The sequence below is a fragment of the Triticum urartu genome, chromosome 7 (assembly GCF_003073215.2).
Source record: "Triticum urartu cultivar G1812 chromosome 7, Tu2.1, whole genome shotgun sequence".
NCBI lineage: Eukaryota > Viridiplantae > Streptophyta > Magnoliopsida > Poales > Poaceae > Triticum > Triticum urartu.
In genome coordinates, this window is record NC_053028.1 from 155,454,852 (window position 1) to 155,474,848 (window position 19,997).

The 19,997-nt window shown below is 55.3% G+C and overlaps 1 pseudogene; it reads right to left on the reverse strand.

The window, feature by feature from the left end:
- Positions 1 to 7,226: 7,226 nt before the first annotated feature.
- Positions 7,227 to 18,811, reverse strand: LOC125523381 (annotated as a pseudogene).
- Between the last annotated feature and the right edge of the window lie 1,186 nt (positions 18,812 to 19,997).

Consider the following 19,997-nt stretch of genomic DNA (forward strand, 5'->3'; position numbering starts at 1 on the left):
GGGTTCAGCCCGAACCATTCCTCCGGCTGCGCGACACCGTCATCATCAATTTCGGGTGCAAAAACGCTGATGTCAGTGCACTCGGCGATCGTTGAAGCCCGCTGGGCGATAGCCGGCCTCACCGCCTCCAGCTCCGCGTCGGCCTCCATCTGCCAAGTGCGCAGCTGGTCCAGGCTCAGCCCTGGGTACCAAGCCCGGACGAATTCCAATGCCCGCCCGGCTCCGAGGCGGGCCGCTGACGCTTTCCAAGCCTCGAATTGGCCGACTGCGACTTCCAGCCAGTCGGCAGTTCGGCTTGGAGTACGGGGGATCGCCTCGCCGGGCCAGAGGGCGGCCAGCACTTGCGCCCCGGCACGTTGGAGCCGGCGAAGCATCCGATGAGCCGGCTGCAACCGTGCCTGGACAGCCAGGAGCTGCTCCTCAAGGGTCCGGTTTGCATCCGGCGCGATGTCGGCCCCCGCTTGCCGGCGCGCCTCGCGATGGGCCTCAATGCTTTGGGCGGCGAAGGCGGAGTAGCCTGGGAAGTAATCTGCAAGAAACAACAAGCAACAGCCCAAGATAAGTCCAAAGACCCAGGCGGCAAGGGGCAGGAGAAAGGCCGAGGAAGGCAACTTACCGTCGATCAAGTCCTCGATCCGGCCGAAGCCTTCATCCAGAGCTCGCCGGGTCTCAGACCAGCTCACCGCCTCCATCTCATATTCCGCTAGCAAGGTGGCTTCACTTTCCCGCGCCGCCTGCAGGGCCGCCTTGTGGCTTTCCTCTTGGTCGGCCAGCTTCTTGGCCAGGCGATCTCGTTCCTGGACCAAGGCAGCGCACTCGGCCTCTTTGGTGTAAAGGGCGGCCTTCGCTTCGCCAAGCTCCTTCCTCAAGTCGGCGTTGGCCCCTGAAGACAAAGAAGAAGAAAAATCAATAAGAAAAGAGTCGTCAAGAAAGATCCGACCCGACTGCGCAGCAATCGGCCCGGATCTCGGGGACTACACCCAATGGGTGCGCTGACGCGGCCCCACAGGAGACAGACAAAACCAAGTACTTACTTCAGTTGTCGGCCAGGTCGTCGGTCCGCCGGCTCAACTCTCGAGCCTGGGAGTCGAAGGTGGCAGCACGAAGGTTGTGGTATTCCTGAAAATTCAGAAAAAAGCAAAGTAAGAAAGCCATCGAGAAAGATCCGACCCGACTGCGCAGCAGTCGGCCCGAATCTCGGGGACTACACCCAGTGGGTGCGCTGACGCGCCCCCACGGAAGAAATCAAGAAAGCAAAGCAGCCAAGAGCGAAGGACTCACCCGGACAGTGGTTCGCGTTGACAAGAACTCTTGGTTGAGCTGTTGCAGCAGGGCGGCTTGAGCTCGTAGCCGGCTCCGGACCCCTTGAGCCGCCGCATCCAGCTCGCCGGTCCCCCCGCTGGGAGTCCACTCGGACACGGCAGTGCTGGCCGCCTCCAGATCTCCCGCCGGCTGGCCTGCGCCCGCGGCTCGGCGCAACTCCAGCGGAGCGGCGCCTCCTCCAGCACACCGGCCCGTCGCCAGCTGCACCTTGAGGCCGGCCCTGCTCTCTGGCTCACCTCCGGCCGGCTCCTCCGGCGCCGCTGACGATTGACCGCCTTGGCCCGCTCCGGTTGGCGCCGCAGGCGGCGCTCTCCCGGCCAAGGCCACGGGCTCCTCCTCCCTCTCCAACAGCGGCGGGTCTTGGATGATCTCCTCTGCCAAGGGCAACGGGGTGTCGGGGGCCACGGCTCGGAGAGGAACAGGGAGCAGCGGAGGCTGGCTGCGCGAGCTTTCCGCCTCCCTCTCTGCGGGAGCCGCCTCCCTCTGGGCCTTGGCTACCGCTTCAGCCTGCCCCTTTGCCGCCTGGGCGGCCGCCTTCTCCGCCGCCTCGCGCTCTTCCCGCGCTTCGCGGGTGTTCCGCTCTGTGGCCTCCCTAAGATCGGCGCGGGGGTCCATGCGGCGGGAGCTCGAAGACCCTCCAGCCGGCCCCACGACGGAGCCGCCCGGGCCCCGCTCAAGAGAAAGCGGCGCCCAGTCCAGCAAGCGAAGAAAAGTTAAGAAGACATTCGAAGAAAAGAGAACAACGACGAGACTACGGCAAAGCAATTAAAGACTTACGCCGAGACCGCCTGCGGCTGTTTCACAGCCTTGCGGAAGCGGGCCGCCTTCGCGGCCGCCTCTTCTCGCTTCGTCGCCGCGGCGGAAGGTTTGGTCTTCTTCGGCCGACTGCCGAAGAGGCCTAGAGCGGACCGACGCTTCTGCGCGCCGCCGGCAGCCGGCGCGACGGACGAGCCCGCGCCCTGTTGGTCGGCCGCCGGCTGGCGACGCGGAGCGACTTCGGCTTCAAAGTCGTCCGGCCAGTCCTCGAAGCTCGTGGTGAACCTTGAGCCTCCGGGCTCGGCACTGTCCCCCACGACGGCGTCTTCCATGGCAGCCGCCCCCAAGTCCGGGTCGTCAACATCATCCACCGTGCGGTCGGGGGCGTACTGGCGTTCGATCCCTGCCGCCCCGGCCGGCGGCGCAAGAAGAGGGTTCTGCGCAGAGAACCGGCTGGTCAGAAGGCGGCCGTCACGAAGCCGGCGGACGACGGAAAAGAAGATAAAGAGAGAAACTTACCACGGGTGGAGGATTTGCGCGAGAATACGGTGCCTTGCCGTACTGCCAGTCCCTGCTGAGCTTGCAATTGGCAATGTAGTTGACCATAAGCGCCATCTCCGCGTGGGGCATCTCCCATGTGCTCAGCCGGCTTGGGTCGAAGTGGCCGCTCATCTGACACATCATATGGGGCCGGCTCTGGAGAGGAAGGATCCGGCGCTCCACGAAGGCGGCCACCAAGTCGGCCCCGCGCAAGCCTTCCGACTGAATCAGCACCCGAAGCCGGGAGATGGCGGCGTTCCCGGCCGGAGACAACGACCGAGATCAGAAGCTCCACGAGGGCTGCCTCCCAGCCAGCGGGCCGGCTACACCTCTACCGACTGGATCAGGGGGATGGGCGGGAACGGATTGTTCTCGCTCGCCCTCCTCATGGCGATGAAGGCTCCGCAGGGGGCAGGCACGCCGGCGACGACTGTGCCGAGCTTGCTCTGGAAGAACTCTCCCCAGAGCTCCAGCGTGGGGAGCAGCCCTAAGAAGCCTTCGCAGAGGGAGACGAAGGCCGACAGCAGCATCACCGCATTGGGCGTGAGGTGATGCGGCTGGAGGTTGTAGAAGTCGAGGAAGGAACGCAGAAACCCGCTCGCCGGGAGGCCGAAGCCGCGTAGGCAGTGCGAGCGGAAGACGACCCGCTCGCCCTCCTCCGGCGCCGGCGAGATCTCCCTCTCGGGCGCCAGGCGGACCTGAACGCGGTCGGCGCCGGGCAGGCGCCGGGTCTGGCGAAGGAACTCCACGTGATCCTCATGGACGTTAGAGCCGTCCCAGGAGCTTGACAATGCCATGGGAGCGAGGTGGCGTGGAGATGCGACGGCGCTGAGACGGGAGGCTGCGGCGGCAGTGAGAGGAAGAAGACGAGAGTTAGGAGGGACGGAGTGGGAGGGAGCGCGCGAACCTCTGTCGCTCCCCCTCCTCCCCCTACTTATAGGCTCACGTGATGGAGCCGAGGAGGCGTGGCGTGGGGAAGCGTGGGGGTCGATCGTGCCCACTTCCCACGCCCCGCGATTACCGATCCTTAATGGTGAGACGAAAACTGCCTTGAGAAGGCGAGCGGCCCTGTGGGCCACGGGAGATCCCCGCCCGGACCAAGGCTCGCGAGTGGCGGGCCCGGGCCTGCGGCGGCGTCCCATCGCGCGCGTGCGCTCGCAGGATCCTGCCGCCACGTGGCCGCGAGAGGGCCCGTGGTCAGCATGCAGGCCCCCTCTCCTCCCGCCTACGCGGGGTTATCTGAAGTCGGCGTACGCCCGCGAAGCCGGCTCTTCAGGATAGAAAGCTGACCAAGCTTCTCGTCCCCTTGTTCACCTCGGAGCTCGATCAGCTTCGGGGACTACTGTCGGAGTAAATAGCCATGGGTAGCCTAGCCGGCTTCCCCTGGCACTTCTGCAAAAACTACGAGCCAGCCCGGCTCTCAAGAGTCCAAGACATAGGGCCGCCTTCCCCTAGCCGGCTGCGATCTAGGCCGGCTTTCGGAAGGCGGTCCAACTTTAACCCTCATGAGAGGGCCGACTCCAAGACGCCGGCTGTGAGAAGGCCGACTCCTTCGAGCCGGCTCCCCGCAAAGCAGTCAAGACCGTACCCACAAAGTTTGCACCCACCTAACGGCGGTACGACGGGGCATGGCTACAGAAGAGCCTGGCACCCTCGAATCCCGGGGCACGCCTGGCACAGCGCGCCGTACGGGGTAGGCATGACCCGTCCGGCGCAGCACTGTTGCCATGTTGACCCTGGCCTCACCCATGACGGGCCGCCAGCGCGGCCCACAGGCGGTGGGCCCCTTTGCGCAGAGAGACGGCCGAAGGCGGCCACGCTTCCAACCAGCCGGCCCAAGACGGAGCAGGCTCCCCGCAGCCGGCTCGCCGCCTCCCTCGAAGGAGACGCCCCATAAAGGAGACAAGACGCGATAAGGCTACAGCGATCGTCCGACAGGCGGCGGCACTGTAACCGCGCTTACCACGATGAAGCTCACGTCAACAAGATGAAGCCACAGTGACCAGCCGCTGATCAGGCCCGGGGCATTGGGGCCCGCTTGCTGACCAAGGAGCTGGCAGCCGGCGGGACCCACCAGTCAGCGGGCCCCAGCAGCCGGCGCAGGAGCCGGCGAGCACAGTCACAGACGGCTGGGCCCCGCGCCCAGCCGGATTACCATTGTACCCCCGGGGGGGTAGGCCTATATAAACCCCCTGGAGCACCCATGCAAAGGGTTCGACCCCCTGCTAGTTCTAGACACCATACAAGGAGAAGAAGCAGGCTAGCCGTGCCCTTTCTTCCTCCCCCCCCCAAAAAAAACAGCTCAAGGAGCGTTGTGTAGCTACTTGATTCATCGAGTGAGCATGCGGAGACCCCGCAGAGCAGCAGTAGGGGTGTTATCTCCTTGGAGAGCCCCGAAGCTGGGTAAGATCCTCCGGCGTGCATGTCTTCGCCTCATCCCGCTTCCAGGCACCGGCGACGTCTTACTGGTTCCCACAAAGATAAGCCACCCGTTGGCATATGTCGCACCTACCACCCGACATACTTGCTCGGTGATTTGTGCACCAATAGACCACCGTGCGATGAGATGCTTCAAGTGCCCACAATATTTGGACATGGCCTCTTGGATGGCGTACCATCGATAGTTGAGGGACTTCATCATGGTTGCGGATGACCGCGTCAGAGTAGGGTGCGAAAATGTTTGTGTTGATGGAACCATATGTGAATGTTACTCCAAAAGGTAGTGCCCATTTGCTCCGTGCCATTGATCGGGTCAATGCTAGTGGCCAACTATGCATCACACAACAGCTCATCCTCCCACATGTGTAAGCTTTCTCCTTTACTCTTCTTCTTTGAATCACCGGCTATATCATCCGGATCATTATTGTCGCCGTCTTCCTCGTCTTCCTCCCCCTCCGGCTGCTACTCTTCGGTGACCCAATGTTGTTGTTTCTGTGTGCCATCGCCGGTCTAGGTGTAGGACTGCTACGTGTCCGTCTGGGTGTAGGACTATTGCTGCTGGTAGTTGCCGGACTGGATGGGATCCGAGGCTAACTCCTGCCCGTCCTCATAGCCCCCTCATCCTCCCTCGCCTCCATCATGGATGATGTCGAGCATCTTCTCATCTGCGTCGTATGCAGGCTCCCCCTCTCTAGGCATTGCAGTGAATAGCATGCGGGCACCAATCTGCTCCCCAGCCGCCGTTCGCGCCCGGACAAGCTGCAGCGAAGACTACTCGTAGAAGAGCGGTGTCGTGTTAACATCGACGATGTAAGGCACCGTACCGACGGGGGTTTCGCGCTACTTGGCAGTGTAGTAGTACAGAGGCTTGTAAGGCTCCGGCCACGGTGGCGTTTGTACTGTGGGCGCCCTCGTCTGGAGGCATCCGCCATGGCTGCACCGACCGCTTCATCCGCCACGACCTCCACGCCCATCGCGACCACCATGACCATCGGCGGCCTACTTCTTCTTGAGCTTCTCCTCCTTTGCAGCCTTCACTTTCACGCGGCGATTTTTCTGCATCGCCGAGCTGATCTTCCCGGCGAGCATGAAGCTAGGATCCTCTGACACCTCCGCCGGTCCATCTTCGATAGGTTCTCCATCGGTTTCATGCGTCGATGGCAGAAGAAAGAAGAGGGTGGGAGAAAAGAGAGGTAATTGTGAGGAGAGCGGCGGGGAATGGAAGAAGAGAGTGGGGGATTTTGGCGCGAAAACATTGCGGGATGCTACAAAGTGTGGGCTCTGCCTTCCTTTTCGGTGGGTCGGGGGATAGAGAGCGACATTTCGCGTGTATTGACTCTCGCAAAGCCCCCTCCCCCCACTCACACACACACACACACAAACACACACACACTTTTGTATCCGGTTTGCGGGAGAAAACACATCTATCTACCGATATAGGACTGCGTTGGATGGCTTCCGCGGTCCAGACAGTGCGGTCTGGATGCATGCGGGAGGTTTGCGGGTCAGTGTTGGAGATGCCCTTAGTAACACAAAACTAGTGCTATTTGTTAGCTCTGGCTGTGTGGCCCTGTGCTAATTAAGCGCTTGTACTCATGTTTGTTTGAGTTGAGCTGAGAAAGAGGGGTCATGTGCACGACGAGGCGTTTGTCGCCGAAAACCATTGTTGTCTCCTCCTTCTTCTACCTCCGTCTAAGCGAGAGAGAGATTAAGGTTAGCCCCAACAGGTAAGCTCAACTCCTTTCTCTTTAAGTATGTATATAGGGCAATTTTTATTTGCTTTTTTATACTATAGTTATAGCGAACGTCCACCATTTTTGGCTTTAGGAGAAAAACACAATTTGATTGGAAAATTCCTGAAAACCAAATGAAACAAAAATCAGCAAACACCATGTTCCTTTCTCAAGGAAAAAGAGAATCCTTCCGGATTCACCACATTTCCAATCAACTAATGAAGCCACCAACACACTATAAATCACTTCTATATTTTCTATGAAAGATTCTCCTAGATATGGAGAAAATATAGGTATATAAATAGAGAAAACAATATAAAGATTGTTTAAAATACAAGTTATTACAATTTTTTGGTATAGCTTGCACTGGTAAAGAAATGTTGTGATCATACTCATCACAACATCACCAACACTGATATATTCTTATCCTTCACATCATGGAAAATGAAATGAAATTTTCTCTTGTCCGAAGATAGTTACTCTAGGATGGCTGGGATGGGCATTTGCCTCGTTCCTTATGGCAACTACTGCAGCCTTGCTTTCAGAAGCCGTGCCCCCCTCGTTGTAAATACTAACTTCTGCATCTTTTAGACATGGGGTGTTGCTCGTGTCCCGTCCCCCGTGCCGCTCCCGCGAGCGGCCCGGGCGGAACCCTAGATCGCCGCCGCCGCTCCCTTCCTTCGCCCTCCTTCTCCCTCGCCGCCGCCAGGGGACGCCGCCGGGCAAAGCCCGTGCGTGCGTCGGCGGCGGCGGGGCTCCCTCCCTCCTCGCGAGGCTCCTGGGCGGCGCGGGACGGCCGGCCCTTGCGGCGGCGCTCGGCTCGGCGGCAGGTCGGGTCGTCGGCGGATCTGCGGGGCTCCCCTTTGGTGGCGCTGCGGCGATGGCGGCGGCATGGTCTGCGCGGGGCGGCGAGGCGCGGGCTCCTCCTCCTCCCGATCTGATGGCGCCGCAGTGGCGCCGACGCTCGGGCGTGCGGCGGGGTCCGCGAGGGTGGTCAGTGCACGACGTCTCCCTCCCCGATCTGATGGCTCCACGGTGGCGCCAGTGCGCGGGCGGAGGTTGGTGTCGGCAAGCGGTGGCGGGCGCTGGGATCTCGGCAGCGCTCCGGCATGTGCAGGCGGCGGCGGTCCCTGTGCACGGTCGGCAGCTCCGTCTCTGACCCGGACGGCGCGGGGGATGGCGGCGGCCCGGCGTGGCCAGCGATCTGGATGCGGTGGTGCCGGTGGCTCGCTGATCTGCCGGTACTCCAGGGTCTGCCTGGTGGTGTTGGTGGTGACGGCGGCCCGTGCACGAGAGTTGGATTCCTTCGAACTGATCTGGGTGAAAACTTGCCTTCGGCTTCTGCTAAGGCCGGCGGTGGCGGCGCTATCTGCGTTGTTCCCTTCTTGAAGGCATCGCTGTGGAGAAGTTCAAGGCCACTCTCTGCTACCTCCGGGGGAAACCCTAGATCAGATGATCGGATGACGGCGGCGCTCTGGTGTCGTTCCTCCCTTGGGGGCGTCATTTTTGGAGGTACACACGTGATCGAGGGACCAGAGGACGGATTCTTTGGTGGAGCAGTGCTTCATCCTACACACTGATGGCGACGGATCTTGACGGCGTGGCGCAGTGCAGATTCGGAGTTCGCTGTGGGAGGATGGACTCGCGCAGGAGGATGACGCTGTCGGGCGTCGTGGTGGCGTCGATGGCAGAGAGACCTGGCACGGTACATGCACCAGTATAGCTCTGAAGATGGATTTGTGGCAGGTGGCTGCGGCGGCCTCATACCCGGCAGGCGTCTTGGTTGAGGAGTGCGCCGGACTGGTAGGTGCCCCATACCCGGCAGGCGTCCTGGTTGGGACCTCAGGTCTTAGATGTTTAGGTTTGGCTGCGATATCTGTTTGGTATTAGGCCCAGACTATCTGCGCCCCTTCATCAATTGGATAGGTGTAGCGACAGTTGTTGCTTAGACGGTGGCTTTAGTCTTGCTGTTGTATGGCTTTGTAAGGTTTTATATTAATAATTAATAAAGTGGCCGTATGCATCGCCCAGATGTAGTGGCCGGGGGTCATCCTCCTTTTCTAAAAAAAAGACATGGGAGGTGCTCAATACCTAAGTATAAGCCATAGGCTTCTGCTACTGACACATAGAATGGCACCTGAAGCTTCTCAACCTTTGGCAATGCCCCTTCCTGAACCAGAAGGTATCTTGCACCTGCGAAATAGTAACTATGAATAAAGTATAATTCCTTCAAGCTGCGGAATCCATTGCCTTGTACAATAAGCCTTTCTTTTCGAACAGTCTTAAACCATAACTCCAATGAAATCAAAGCAGGCATCCTTCCAAGTATGTTGATATCCTCCTCCGTTATTTCACTCAGATTGATGTTGAGATGTGTAAGGCTGGTCACTGTTGGTGCAAGCCACTTTGGAGGTTTTGGCAAATAATAGCTGGTACTCATAATGAACAATTGTAGCGACGATGGAAGAGGGCACCATGAATCTAAGAAGTCAAGGGGAGTTGAATCTTTACATTGTATCCTGAAGGACCGGAGACTATACCTGCCAAGCTTGCATAGTGAGGAAAGCAACATCTCTTCATGCTTCTTGTACTTCTCAGATCCTCCACCATTGAACACCACATGGAGTTCAGTCAAATTGGTCAAGTTCTCGAGCTCCTCCACTGCTCCAACTGAACTCGTTGTTATATTAAAGCCTGAGATCTCACATAAGCTCTTCATCTTTCCAATCCCACTTGGTATTGTTGTTTCCCCGTAAAAAACACATCTTGCAGTGAGAAGATATTGTAGTTTACTGAGCTGAACGATTCCAGCAGGCAACTCTTGGATATATGTATCCCTAAGATCTAGTGTCTCCAGATCATGCAGCATTACAACTCCTGATGGTACATTTGATATGCATGTACTTCGAAGGCTAAGGTACTTTAGTTTGAAAAGTTTGTTGATATTGTTCCAATCATACTCCTTCAAACCCTCACAACCTTCAAAATCCAATACACGCAAACTTTCAAACTCAACAAGGTTAGGCATTTGCTTGATGCAGCCCGATGCAGTAAGAGACCGAACATGGTGGAGTTCTTTACTTGCCAATGTCGATGCAAGCTCCGAGTTAGTGTGCTGGACTGATAGTCGTCGAATATAACAATTGGAATTTGGTAACACCATTTGGCCACCTAGCACAGTGATGAAATTCTCTTCTGCCGCCTTTGAAATAGCAAACTCAAGCATCAAGTCATGGACTCGACATGCACGAGCCTTACCATCATAACCAATGTCCATTGGTTGGACTATGCTTTTGTTGATAAGCTCATAAAAATTGTTCTCTGCAACCTCTTGTCGGCTCTGCCCATGCTCTTCAGAAATAAAGCCTTCCGCTATCCACCGCCTAACCAATATATCTCTCTCAATCTTGTAATCGTCGGGAAAATTACTAAAGTACAACAAACATGTCTTAAGATTAGGTGTAAGAGAACTGTAGCTAAGGGATAGTATGCTCTTCATGCCCTCTAGACTTTGACTTTTGTCAAGTGCAAAACCAATCGACTTCCGAATCTTCTCCCATCCATTTCTTACAGCTGGTCTACTTGCCAACAAACCAGATATACTTATTATTGCCAATAGTAGACCTCCACATTTTCTCAAGATTGCATCAGAAACATCTTTCAATATATCAGGGCAGCAATCCTTAGAGCGGAAGATCCTATTGAAAAACAATTTCTTAGAGTGAAGATCACTCAGAGGTTCCATATAATAGATGCGATCATCCCCAACTTGACAACATGAGCTTGCTACGTCAAAAATACGTGTGGTCGTTATAACTCTGCTTGAACAATTATTTTCTGGAAAAGCACACTTGATAGCATTCCATGCGGACGTTGACCATATATCATCAATAACAACAAGATACCTATAGATTAGAAGATACATCAGGCACTATGATACAGATTTAAAAAGGAAGCACACAAGGGCCAATTCATTCAAATAATAATTATACTCAAAGGTAAAATCTAGTGTTTTATTTTGCAATAAAAGCAATTTTATCACTGCATAAAATTATTGTGTTAGTTTGGAATATTCTTCCACAATACACTTCTGAAATAAGAACTTTACACATAGTTACTCTACTACAGTGACCTATCAAGGACTTAAGAATGGCGATGTCACACTTCACACACGCGTGCACACGCACACAGTGTGTGCACAGATACATACAATGGTCTTGTACGAGCACCATAATCCTACACATAGGTTCAAAAATTATCGAAAGGATGACATGACCATTTTCATTGATAAAAGCCTTCTGTATAATACATACAAACATACTGGATTAAAATTCGCTTAAAATATAATGAAGAGTTTGGCAGAAATTAGGTATACATTCAAAACTCTAGAAAATTGCAACAACATATGCTTCAATGAACAATTCGAATTACCTTTTATCTTGTAGCAGCTCCCTTAGCTTTTCAATGGATCTCTTTTCATCCCAAAATTGAATGTCCTTTGTAAATCCATCGTGGCATGGCACTTGGGAGATTATATCCATGATGATTTTTCTAACATCGGGCTTTTGCGATACGGATACAAAAGCATGGCAATGAAAATGCTCTCTGATGGACTGCAGGATGGAGAGATCGACTGCAACGGAAAAGGCATGCTCGGACTAAAAAAAATCCGAGGGCCCAGGCAAGGTGGAAGGATGAGTCCAACGGCTCAGGTACGGACTGGCGACTCGCGTGGCGACGCGGCGGGTGGAGCGGCTCTGCTCGCTGGCCCCGGCGAGTCGGCGACCTGGTCGGTGGTGCGGAGGCGGCGCTGGACGGGGAGCCGTTTCTGGGCTCTGGCCGTGGGAAGTGACGATGAGGATTCGGAGGCGGAGGCGAGCGATGGCGAGGCTCGTCGTGCCGAGGTGAGACGACCGTCGATCGGCGCGTACGTGGCTCGGGCTGAGGAGCTAGGGGGCTCGCTCACGGCCGGGCGGCGGCGGGCCTTTGCGCCTGGCGGCCGCGGTGCTCGCCGACCAGGGGTGTCTGGTCGAGCGCTGTTGGTGCGCGCGGCGTTGTTGGGGGGCGTGTGGGCGGCCTCGGGCAGCATGCGGGCTGCCTCCCCTTCGCGGGGATCGGGGCTTGCGCCGGTGGTGCAGGTGGTGCCTGGGGCGGTGGCGCCGGCGGGCACAGGGGCGGCGGCAGCGACGGAGGAGGCGACCGATCCCTGGCCTAGGGTTGAGGAGGCCGGCCGGGCTGGGCCGGTGGGCCAAACCCAAGAAGTGAGTCAAGGGGGCCTACGTGGGCCGTGCGCGGTCCAGGGCGTTAGTTCCGCGGAGACGGGGCTGCGTCTGGAGGTGGGCTGCTCAGAGTCGTGGGGTTGCGCGGAGAAGCCCAGGCCTGGCCCGGCCTTGAAGCGGGCAGTACTTAAGTGGCTCTGGATCCGCCGCGGCGCCTCCGACAGCTCACTAGGGTTTCCAGCCACTCCATCTGAGGTGCGGCGCTTCGGTGGATCCGCCCGCTCCCTTTCCCCACCCCTCCCTCCCCAACCCCTTCTCTGATCTTTCGTAGAGGTGGTAGCCATGGGCTCCAAGGCGGAGCGGCGTGCTGACAAGAGGGCAGAGCCGGATCTAGAGGCGGAGAGGCGTCGCGAGCGGGTTCTGCGCGCCCAAGCGAAGTCGCGCGCGGCGGAGCGTGCCGGCGAGGAGGGTGGCTGGGGGCCTCCCCCAGCTTGGTGGCTCAAGGAGCAAGAGAAAAAGCAGAAGAAGAAGGAGGCTTACAAGAAGAAGGGGCTGGAACTCAAGCGTAAGCATTTGTTCCCCCCCTACGGTGGTGACCGCGTCGGCGACCCCTACTCCAAGCAGAAGCTGAAGAAGAACAAGCCGGCGATGCAGGCTCCCTGCAAGGCCCCCAAGCCCTCCGCCTCCAAGGGCACGGCGGCGGAGCCCATTCCCGTCGAGGATGCGGGAAGGCCGGAGTGCTTCCGCTGCGGGCACATAGGCCACCACCAGAGCGAGTGCGGCTTCAAGCAACTGTGCGTGCTCTGCAGCAACGAGGGGCATGCCTCGGCCTACTGCCCCATGCGCGGCAAGCAGCTCGTGCTCCAGACCATGGGCCACGCCTTTGCGGGTGGCGGTTTCTTCTTCCTACAATACCTGGAGGAGGCAGATGTGGCGGCGGAAGGAATGCTAGGGGCCAACGCGGCCCTGGTGTCGGCGGCGCCTGGCGTCTTGTCCAAGGAGATCCTCGAGGGCGAGTGGGACTGGCAGGTGGCGCCGTTCGACACGGACTGCTTCTCTGTGGCGTTCCCGGACCCTGTCATGCTACGGATGGCGACGCGCAGCGGGAAGCTCTTCCTCTCCATCAACAACATCACCGCCGACATCCGTGACGCGGTCCTTGCCGAGCCCAAGGCGCTGTCAATGCCGGAGGTTTGTGTGAAGCTATGGGGTGTGCCTCCGAAGCAGCGACATGTGGAGCGGCTGATATCAGCCACGACTATGATCGGCCGACCGTTGGTGGTGGATGAATTTTCCCTTATCCGTTCGGGCCCGGTGCGTATGAAGTTTGTGTGTCGTGCGCCGGCCAAGCTGTGCGGATCTGTGCAAATCTAGTTCAATGGCGAGGGCTACTCCATCAAGCTCGAGCCTGAGGTGGACCAACCGCGCCCGGCGGCCCCTTGGAGCGCGAGCTTGTGTGGACCGGAGAAGAACATGGAGATCTCAGGTAATCCTCCGCCTCGCTTCACGGTTCTAGATTCCTTTTCGGACGATCACTTGCATGAGGTGTTGGAAGCGAGCGGCGTGGTTTCTTCTTGTGAGGGGGGGTGTCAGGGAGCTTATTTCGCTCGTTCGCGCCAAGGAGACGGCGCAGGCAGCGCTCGCGGCTGCTGCGGCAGCGCGTGCTGACCAGAGGCCCGGTGAGCCTGAGGGAGGGGCTACCGCGGCACTTTCTGTGCCCGAAGAGGGGGGGGTCAGGCAACAGGGGTTGCCCCCTCTCCCTCGCCTTGCCGTGGCAGGGTGAGGCGCGTGGCTAAGGCGGTCACCTCGCGAGGTGTCCGGCTCCGCAATCGCGTCATCTAGATGCGGGCCATCTTTTGGAACATTCGTGGCTTTGGCCACGCGGGGCGTCGGACGCAACTTAGGGAGTACATGCGTAGAGAGGACGTCAACATCGTTGGTTTGCAGGAAACAATCAAGGGGGATTTTCGTTTCCATGAGTTGCTCGCGATTGATCCTTTGGAGCGCTTTGAGTGGAAACATGTTCCGGCTGTTGGTCACTCCGGTGGTTTGTTGCTAGGTTTAAATCGCGCTCTGTATGAGATTATCGACTGGGACGTTGGTTCGTTTTTTATCTCAGCTCATTTTAGAGTTAGGGCCTCGCGCCGCGAATTGGTTGTCATTCAGTTCTATGGGCCGGCCGATTACTCGAGATCGGCGGAGTTCTTGGGAGAACTCCAAGCCAAAGTTAACTTCGTGACTGAGGCGGCGCTTCCTGTCCTGGTGGGAGGAGATTTCAACCTGATTAGGCCGCGTGCGGATAAGAGTAACAGTAACATAAACTAGCCTCGGGTGGCTATGTTTAATGCTGCGATCGCCTCGATGGCCCTCAGGGAGGTGGCTAGAACGGGCGCTCGATTCACATGGACAAACAAGCAATTAGACCCGGTACGCTCGGTGCTGGATCGTGTGTTCATGTCTCCGGATTGGGAAATGGGTTTTCCCCTCTGCACTCTGGTCGCGGAGACTCGTATTGGGTCGGACCATGTACCACTTGTGTACTCCTTGGGGGAGGATAGAGTGCGACGTAGCCCTCGTTTTTTCTTCGAAAGAGGAGTGGAGGGCGTGCGTGAGCCAAGTGGGGCCCCAACATGGCCCGATGGAGTTCTGGAACACTGTCGGCGGACGACTCGGGGCAAGTCTCAAGGGATGGGGCGCTAACCTAGGGAGGTCATACAAAGCACACAGAGCCGCGATCCTAGCGGAGATCACAACGATTGATTCCCAGACTGATATACGGGATCTTTCTGAGACGGATTGGGCCCACCGATACGACCTGGAAAGTCAGGTCGAAGCGTCGTTGCGTGCGGAGGAAGAATATTGGCGTCGCCGTAGTGGTTTGAAATGGATCCTCAAAGGGGATGCCAATACCAAATATTTTCAAGCCTACGCTAATGGCCGCCATCGGAAATGCTCGATCCTGAGGTTGCAATCGGAGCAGGGGCTTCTGTTGCGACAAGAGGACATCTCTCGTCATATTTATGAGTTCTACATTAAGTTAATGGGGACATGTGAGGACCAGAGGGCTGGGCTGAGCGCGGATATGTGGGAAGCCGGACAACGGGTGCTGGACGGCGAGAATGAGGGGCTGGGGCTAGCGTTCCTTCCCGAAGAAATCGACGCCACGCTGATGGGTATGAAGGCGGACGGTGGCAATGTTTAAATGTTTCTGGCCCTTGCTTAGGGGCCCGATTTTCGAGATCTGCATCAGGTTTATGCGCGGTTCGGTAGATATATCGCGCCTTAACTTTGGAGTGTTATCGCTCATTCCAAAGGTTCAAGGGGCCGATGACATTAGACAGTTCCGCCCCATTGCGCTCATCAATGTTCCGTTTAAAATTTGTGCCAAAGCGTGTGCGACTAGGTTAGTTCCGATTGCCCATCGTGTGATCCATTGCAACCAATCCGCGTTCATCCGTGGTCGCAATATCCTTGAGGCCCCCCTGGCCCTTCAGGATATGATACACGAACTGAAACGCACTAAGGAACCGGCGGTGCTGTTTAAGCTAGACTTCGAAAAGGCATACGATCGGGTTAATTGGTATTTTCTCCGTCAGGTGCTACTCAGCCGGGGTTTCTCCGCTGTTTGGGTGCACCGCGTCATGCAGTTGGTCTCGGGAGGACAAACTGCTATTTCGGTGAACGGAGAAGTAGGGCACTTCTTCCGGAATAAACGGGGCCTCAGACAAGGGGATCCGTTTTCCCCCCTCCTGTTCAACTTTGTTGTTGACGCGCTGTCCTCTATGCTGAGGAAAGCGGCGAAAGATGGCCATATCAAAGGGTTGGTAGGACATCTCATTCCAGGGGGAGTGACCCACTTGCAGTATGCGGATGACACTCTACTGCTGTTTCGTCCAGACCTTCATAGCATTGCTGTGGTCAAGGCGATTCTTCTCAGTTTTGAGCTCATGTCGGGCCTCAAAATTAACTTCCACAAATGCAGGTGCTCTCAATGGGGATCGAGGCAGAGGAGGGAAGGCGCATTGCGGATCTGCTCAACTGCAAAGTGGGCAAATTCCCGTTCATTTATCTGGGCCTCCCGGTAGACACCAAAGGACCCACGATAGAGGATTGGGAGCCTCTGTGTGCCAAAGTGAGGAATCGGGTCTGTCCTTGGCGGGGCAAATTTTTGTCGAAAGCGGCGAGGCTAGTGCTCACAAATTCCAGCCTGTCCTCCTTGCCAATGTTCGCCATGGTACTGTTTCTGCTTGCAGAAGGGGCCCACGCCAAGTTTGACACGCCTCGTGCCAAGTTCTTCTGGGAAGGAACTACCCGAGCCATAAATACCACATGGTTAAATGGGCCTGGGTGTGTCGGCCCAAGGATTTGGGGGGGTCTTGGGATCACCAATTCTAGATGGCTTAACATCGCGTTGATGTGCAAATGGATTTGGAAAATCACCCAGGGGGCCTCCGGGCTGTGGGTTGATCTCCTAAGGGCCAAATATTTTCCTAACGGGAACTTCTTTGAAGGGAGGGCAAGGGGCTCACCCTTTTGGAATGATCTGTAGTTGATCAAACCAGCTTTTGCCATGGGGGCAAAATTTTTGATCAGGAACGGCAGATCCGCGCGATTCTGGACTGATCTTTGGATAGGTACCCAACCCCTTTGGGTCGAATTCCGGGATTTGTACGATATTGCTGTCGACACCGCGCTGTCGGTGGCGGATGCGCTTGCCGCGATGCCACCTGAGATTCAGTTTAAGCGGGAACTCAACGGGCCCGAGCAGGCAAGCCTCGCGGCCTTGCTGCAACTAATCGAACCAGTGGGTCTTTCGGACTAGCCTGATTCGGTAAGTTGGGCGCTCACTAACTCGGGGAAGTTCTCGGTGAACTCCTTATACCGCAAGTTGTGTCAAGGGCCGACACAGCCAGTGATTGCTGGTTTGTGGAAAGCGCGGATGCCTTTGAAGATCAAACTTTTCATTTGGCAACTGTTTCGCGATAGGCTCCCACTTCCTTGAACGTAGCCAAACGTAATGGACCGGCCACGGGTCCGTGTGCGTTGTGCGGGGAACCGGAGGATGCCAATCATGTGTTTTTCCGTTGCCCTCTAGCGAGGTTCGCGTGGAGTGCAGTCCGGACTGCGGCGGGTGTCCTTTGGGACCCGCGCTCGGCTGCCGAGCTTTTCAACCTCCTAGATGCGATTAAGGGCCCTGAATATAGGGTTATGTGGAGTTGTGTTGGGGCACTTCTCTGGGCCTTATGGCTAACTAGGAACAAGTTTACTATAGAAGGGTGTTTTCCAAATCATCCGGCTAATATCATCTTCAAATGCAACCTCCTATTGCAGCAGTGGAGTCCGTTGGGGAGGCGCAAGGATGCTGAGCTGATCAAGATCGCCCAACAACGACTGGTGCAAGTGTATGCGATGGCTAGGGAGTCATGACTTCGGTCCCTTTTGGTTGCTTGACGAGCCTGCGTGCTCTGTACGGGCCCTGCCCTGTAACCTTGATTTGTGGCTTGTTTAGTTTCGTTTCGTTTCTACTTTCGTGGTCGAGCCGACATGGCTGTTGGTGATGTATTAAGACTTGGTATGTGGTACGCTGCCGTTGGGGCTTTATTAATCTAAAGCCGAAGAGTGTGGTTTTCTGTAGCTCAGGCTACACGGTACCCCTTATCTTTGCCATCCATTTATGCATCAAGATCCGTGCAAACACATTTGTCTTTTTTGTTTCTCTCAAACGACACAACATATGAACTTCAAATTTTGCAGAACAACAATACATTCTAACTACAATATAGGAAAAAACTTTCAGATTTTTTCATGCATTTTAAATACTTGAAATAATATTTTTATTCAAAGAAAATCTCATTTTGTATATTTATATTAGACCAAAAAAGCTGAAAGTTTTTTCACACATTGATGTTCTAATGTTTGTTTGGTCTGCAAAGTTTGAAGTTCATATGTTGTTTCATTTTCGAGAAACAAAAAAGAGAAATCTTCTTATTGTTAGTTAGTTGGAGAGTACGGATCTCAAAGCAAGGCTGGAGAGTTGAGGATAAGAGATTCCATGTAGTCTGAGCTACAAAGAAACTTTGTGAAAGCCGAACGCATCTGGCGTCTTCGTTTTTTTAAAAAAAATGCTCTCTGATCTTACGGTAGACTTCATTTGCTAGTGTTGTCTTTCCCAACCCACCAAATCCAAAAATAGACAACACCCTGCAATGCGTGCCCAAGCTGTTTTCCGCGTCTAGTGCCCACTTGGGACTTGGCAAGATCATCTCTAGGATCTTCAATACCCATAAGATGTGCCTGCTCGATAAAAAGAGCAGCCAGACGTGGATCCACAACTGCATGACCAGAAGTGCCACAAACCATATCATCAAGCTTGTAGCTAGTCCTCTGATCTTTCACTGACATAACACGAGCCTTGAGTTCGACAATTTGCTTGGCAATTTGGCGCCGAGATCCAAGTGTCTTCAGGCGACAAGCGCTCCTGCGGAAGAACTCCTTGATGCTGCGGTGGTGGTGGTGCCTGGCGCCAGGACTGCCGAGGCAGTGAATGAACTTGTCGACGCAGTCCTCGGTATCATAGGCCAACTCCCTGACCTCCGATATCCATGCCTTCGCTTGGATATCGGGATCTTGTAGCATCGTCTACTTTTGGAGCGCAGCATGCATGTTGCTAAGCTCAGACCTGAGGGAGCCCATCTCACGGCGGACCCTTTTCAGTAGGGCATACTCGCCGGCGAGCAAATCGTTGAGTTTCACCAGCAGGGGCCCGAAAGCGCCATGCGAGGCACTCACCACAGCCTCCATATCGATGTCTCTCGTTTGTGTAGTGGTTGTGTGCTTGCAGTGCAAAGGGAGCTCAGGGAGACGACCAAGCCGAAAATCCGGCATCTACGAAGAGTTACGTACAGCTTTACGTAAACTTCCTAACAACTAAAGCCCTTAGCATTTGTGCGGGTGCACGTATGTATTAATGTATACCTGCCCTTAGCTTTCCTCTTTTTTTTTTTTTTTTGAGATTGAGCCCTTAGCTTTACTGCTCCCAAAGAAAACAGTCGTGAGAGTACAGGCTTTTTCTTTCTTTTCAAGCAGCCTGTGACTGGACCTTGATTTCTTTTCTGATAATGCAGGGAGACGTACGTACCTACGACCAAGCTGTCAAAGGAATTGCGAGTGCAGTACAAGCTTTTATTTCTCTTTTGAAAGAGCAGCCTGAATACAAATAGCAATGGCTGGCGTGCCTGCGAGATGCCATATTGGTCAGACAAAAAATCTTAGTTTACGAGGAATCGGTAACATATCCATCGAGCAATCGGGGCGGGGAGAGCAGCATCAACCAAGTATCATGTTTTCCAAGGGAAATGCTTTACTGTACTGCTTTCTGCACTCCGCGTTGGAAAAATATACACAACAAGCCGCACAAGTCTACGACAGTGTCAAGAGCTTTTCCATGGGCACCAAAGGGATGAAACGATCAAATACCTTTTTTTTAATTGCCCGTTAGCCAAAATTCTATGGCGGACAGTCCATATTGTTTTTAATATTACTCCACCAAGTTCTGTCAACACATTATTTGGAACGTGGCTTAACGGGATAGAGCCCGAAACAGCGAGACATATTCGCGTAGGAGTCTGTGCTTTATTGTGGGCAGTCTGGAATTGCAGAAATGATTTAGTTTTTAACAGGACAACAAATATTCATTTTTTGTAGGTTATTTTCCAAGCCACGGCGCTGATCCGTTTGTGGTCGCTACTCACTCCGACAGAGGCCAGAGAGCGTTTGGTTACTGGATCTATCCGCTGGGAGATGGTAGCACGGGATATTTTCAACCGATTTGGATGGCGGTCATGTAATAGGATAGGCAATTAGTTTACCTATCTCTCTTATGCCAGCCGATTGTGGCGACCTTTTTATGGCTAGTTTGTTCTTTAGCCCTTTCAGCTCTGTGTGAGCTCTTTTTTTCGTTTTGAGACTTTAAGACCTCGTTTGAACC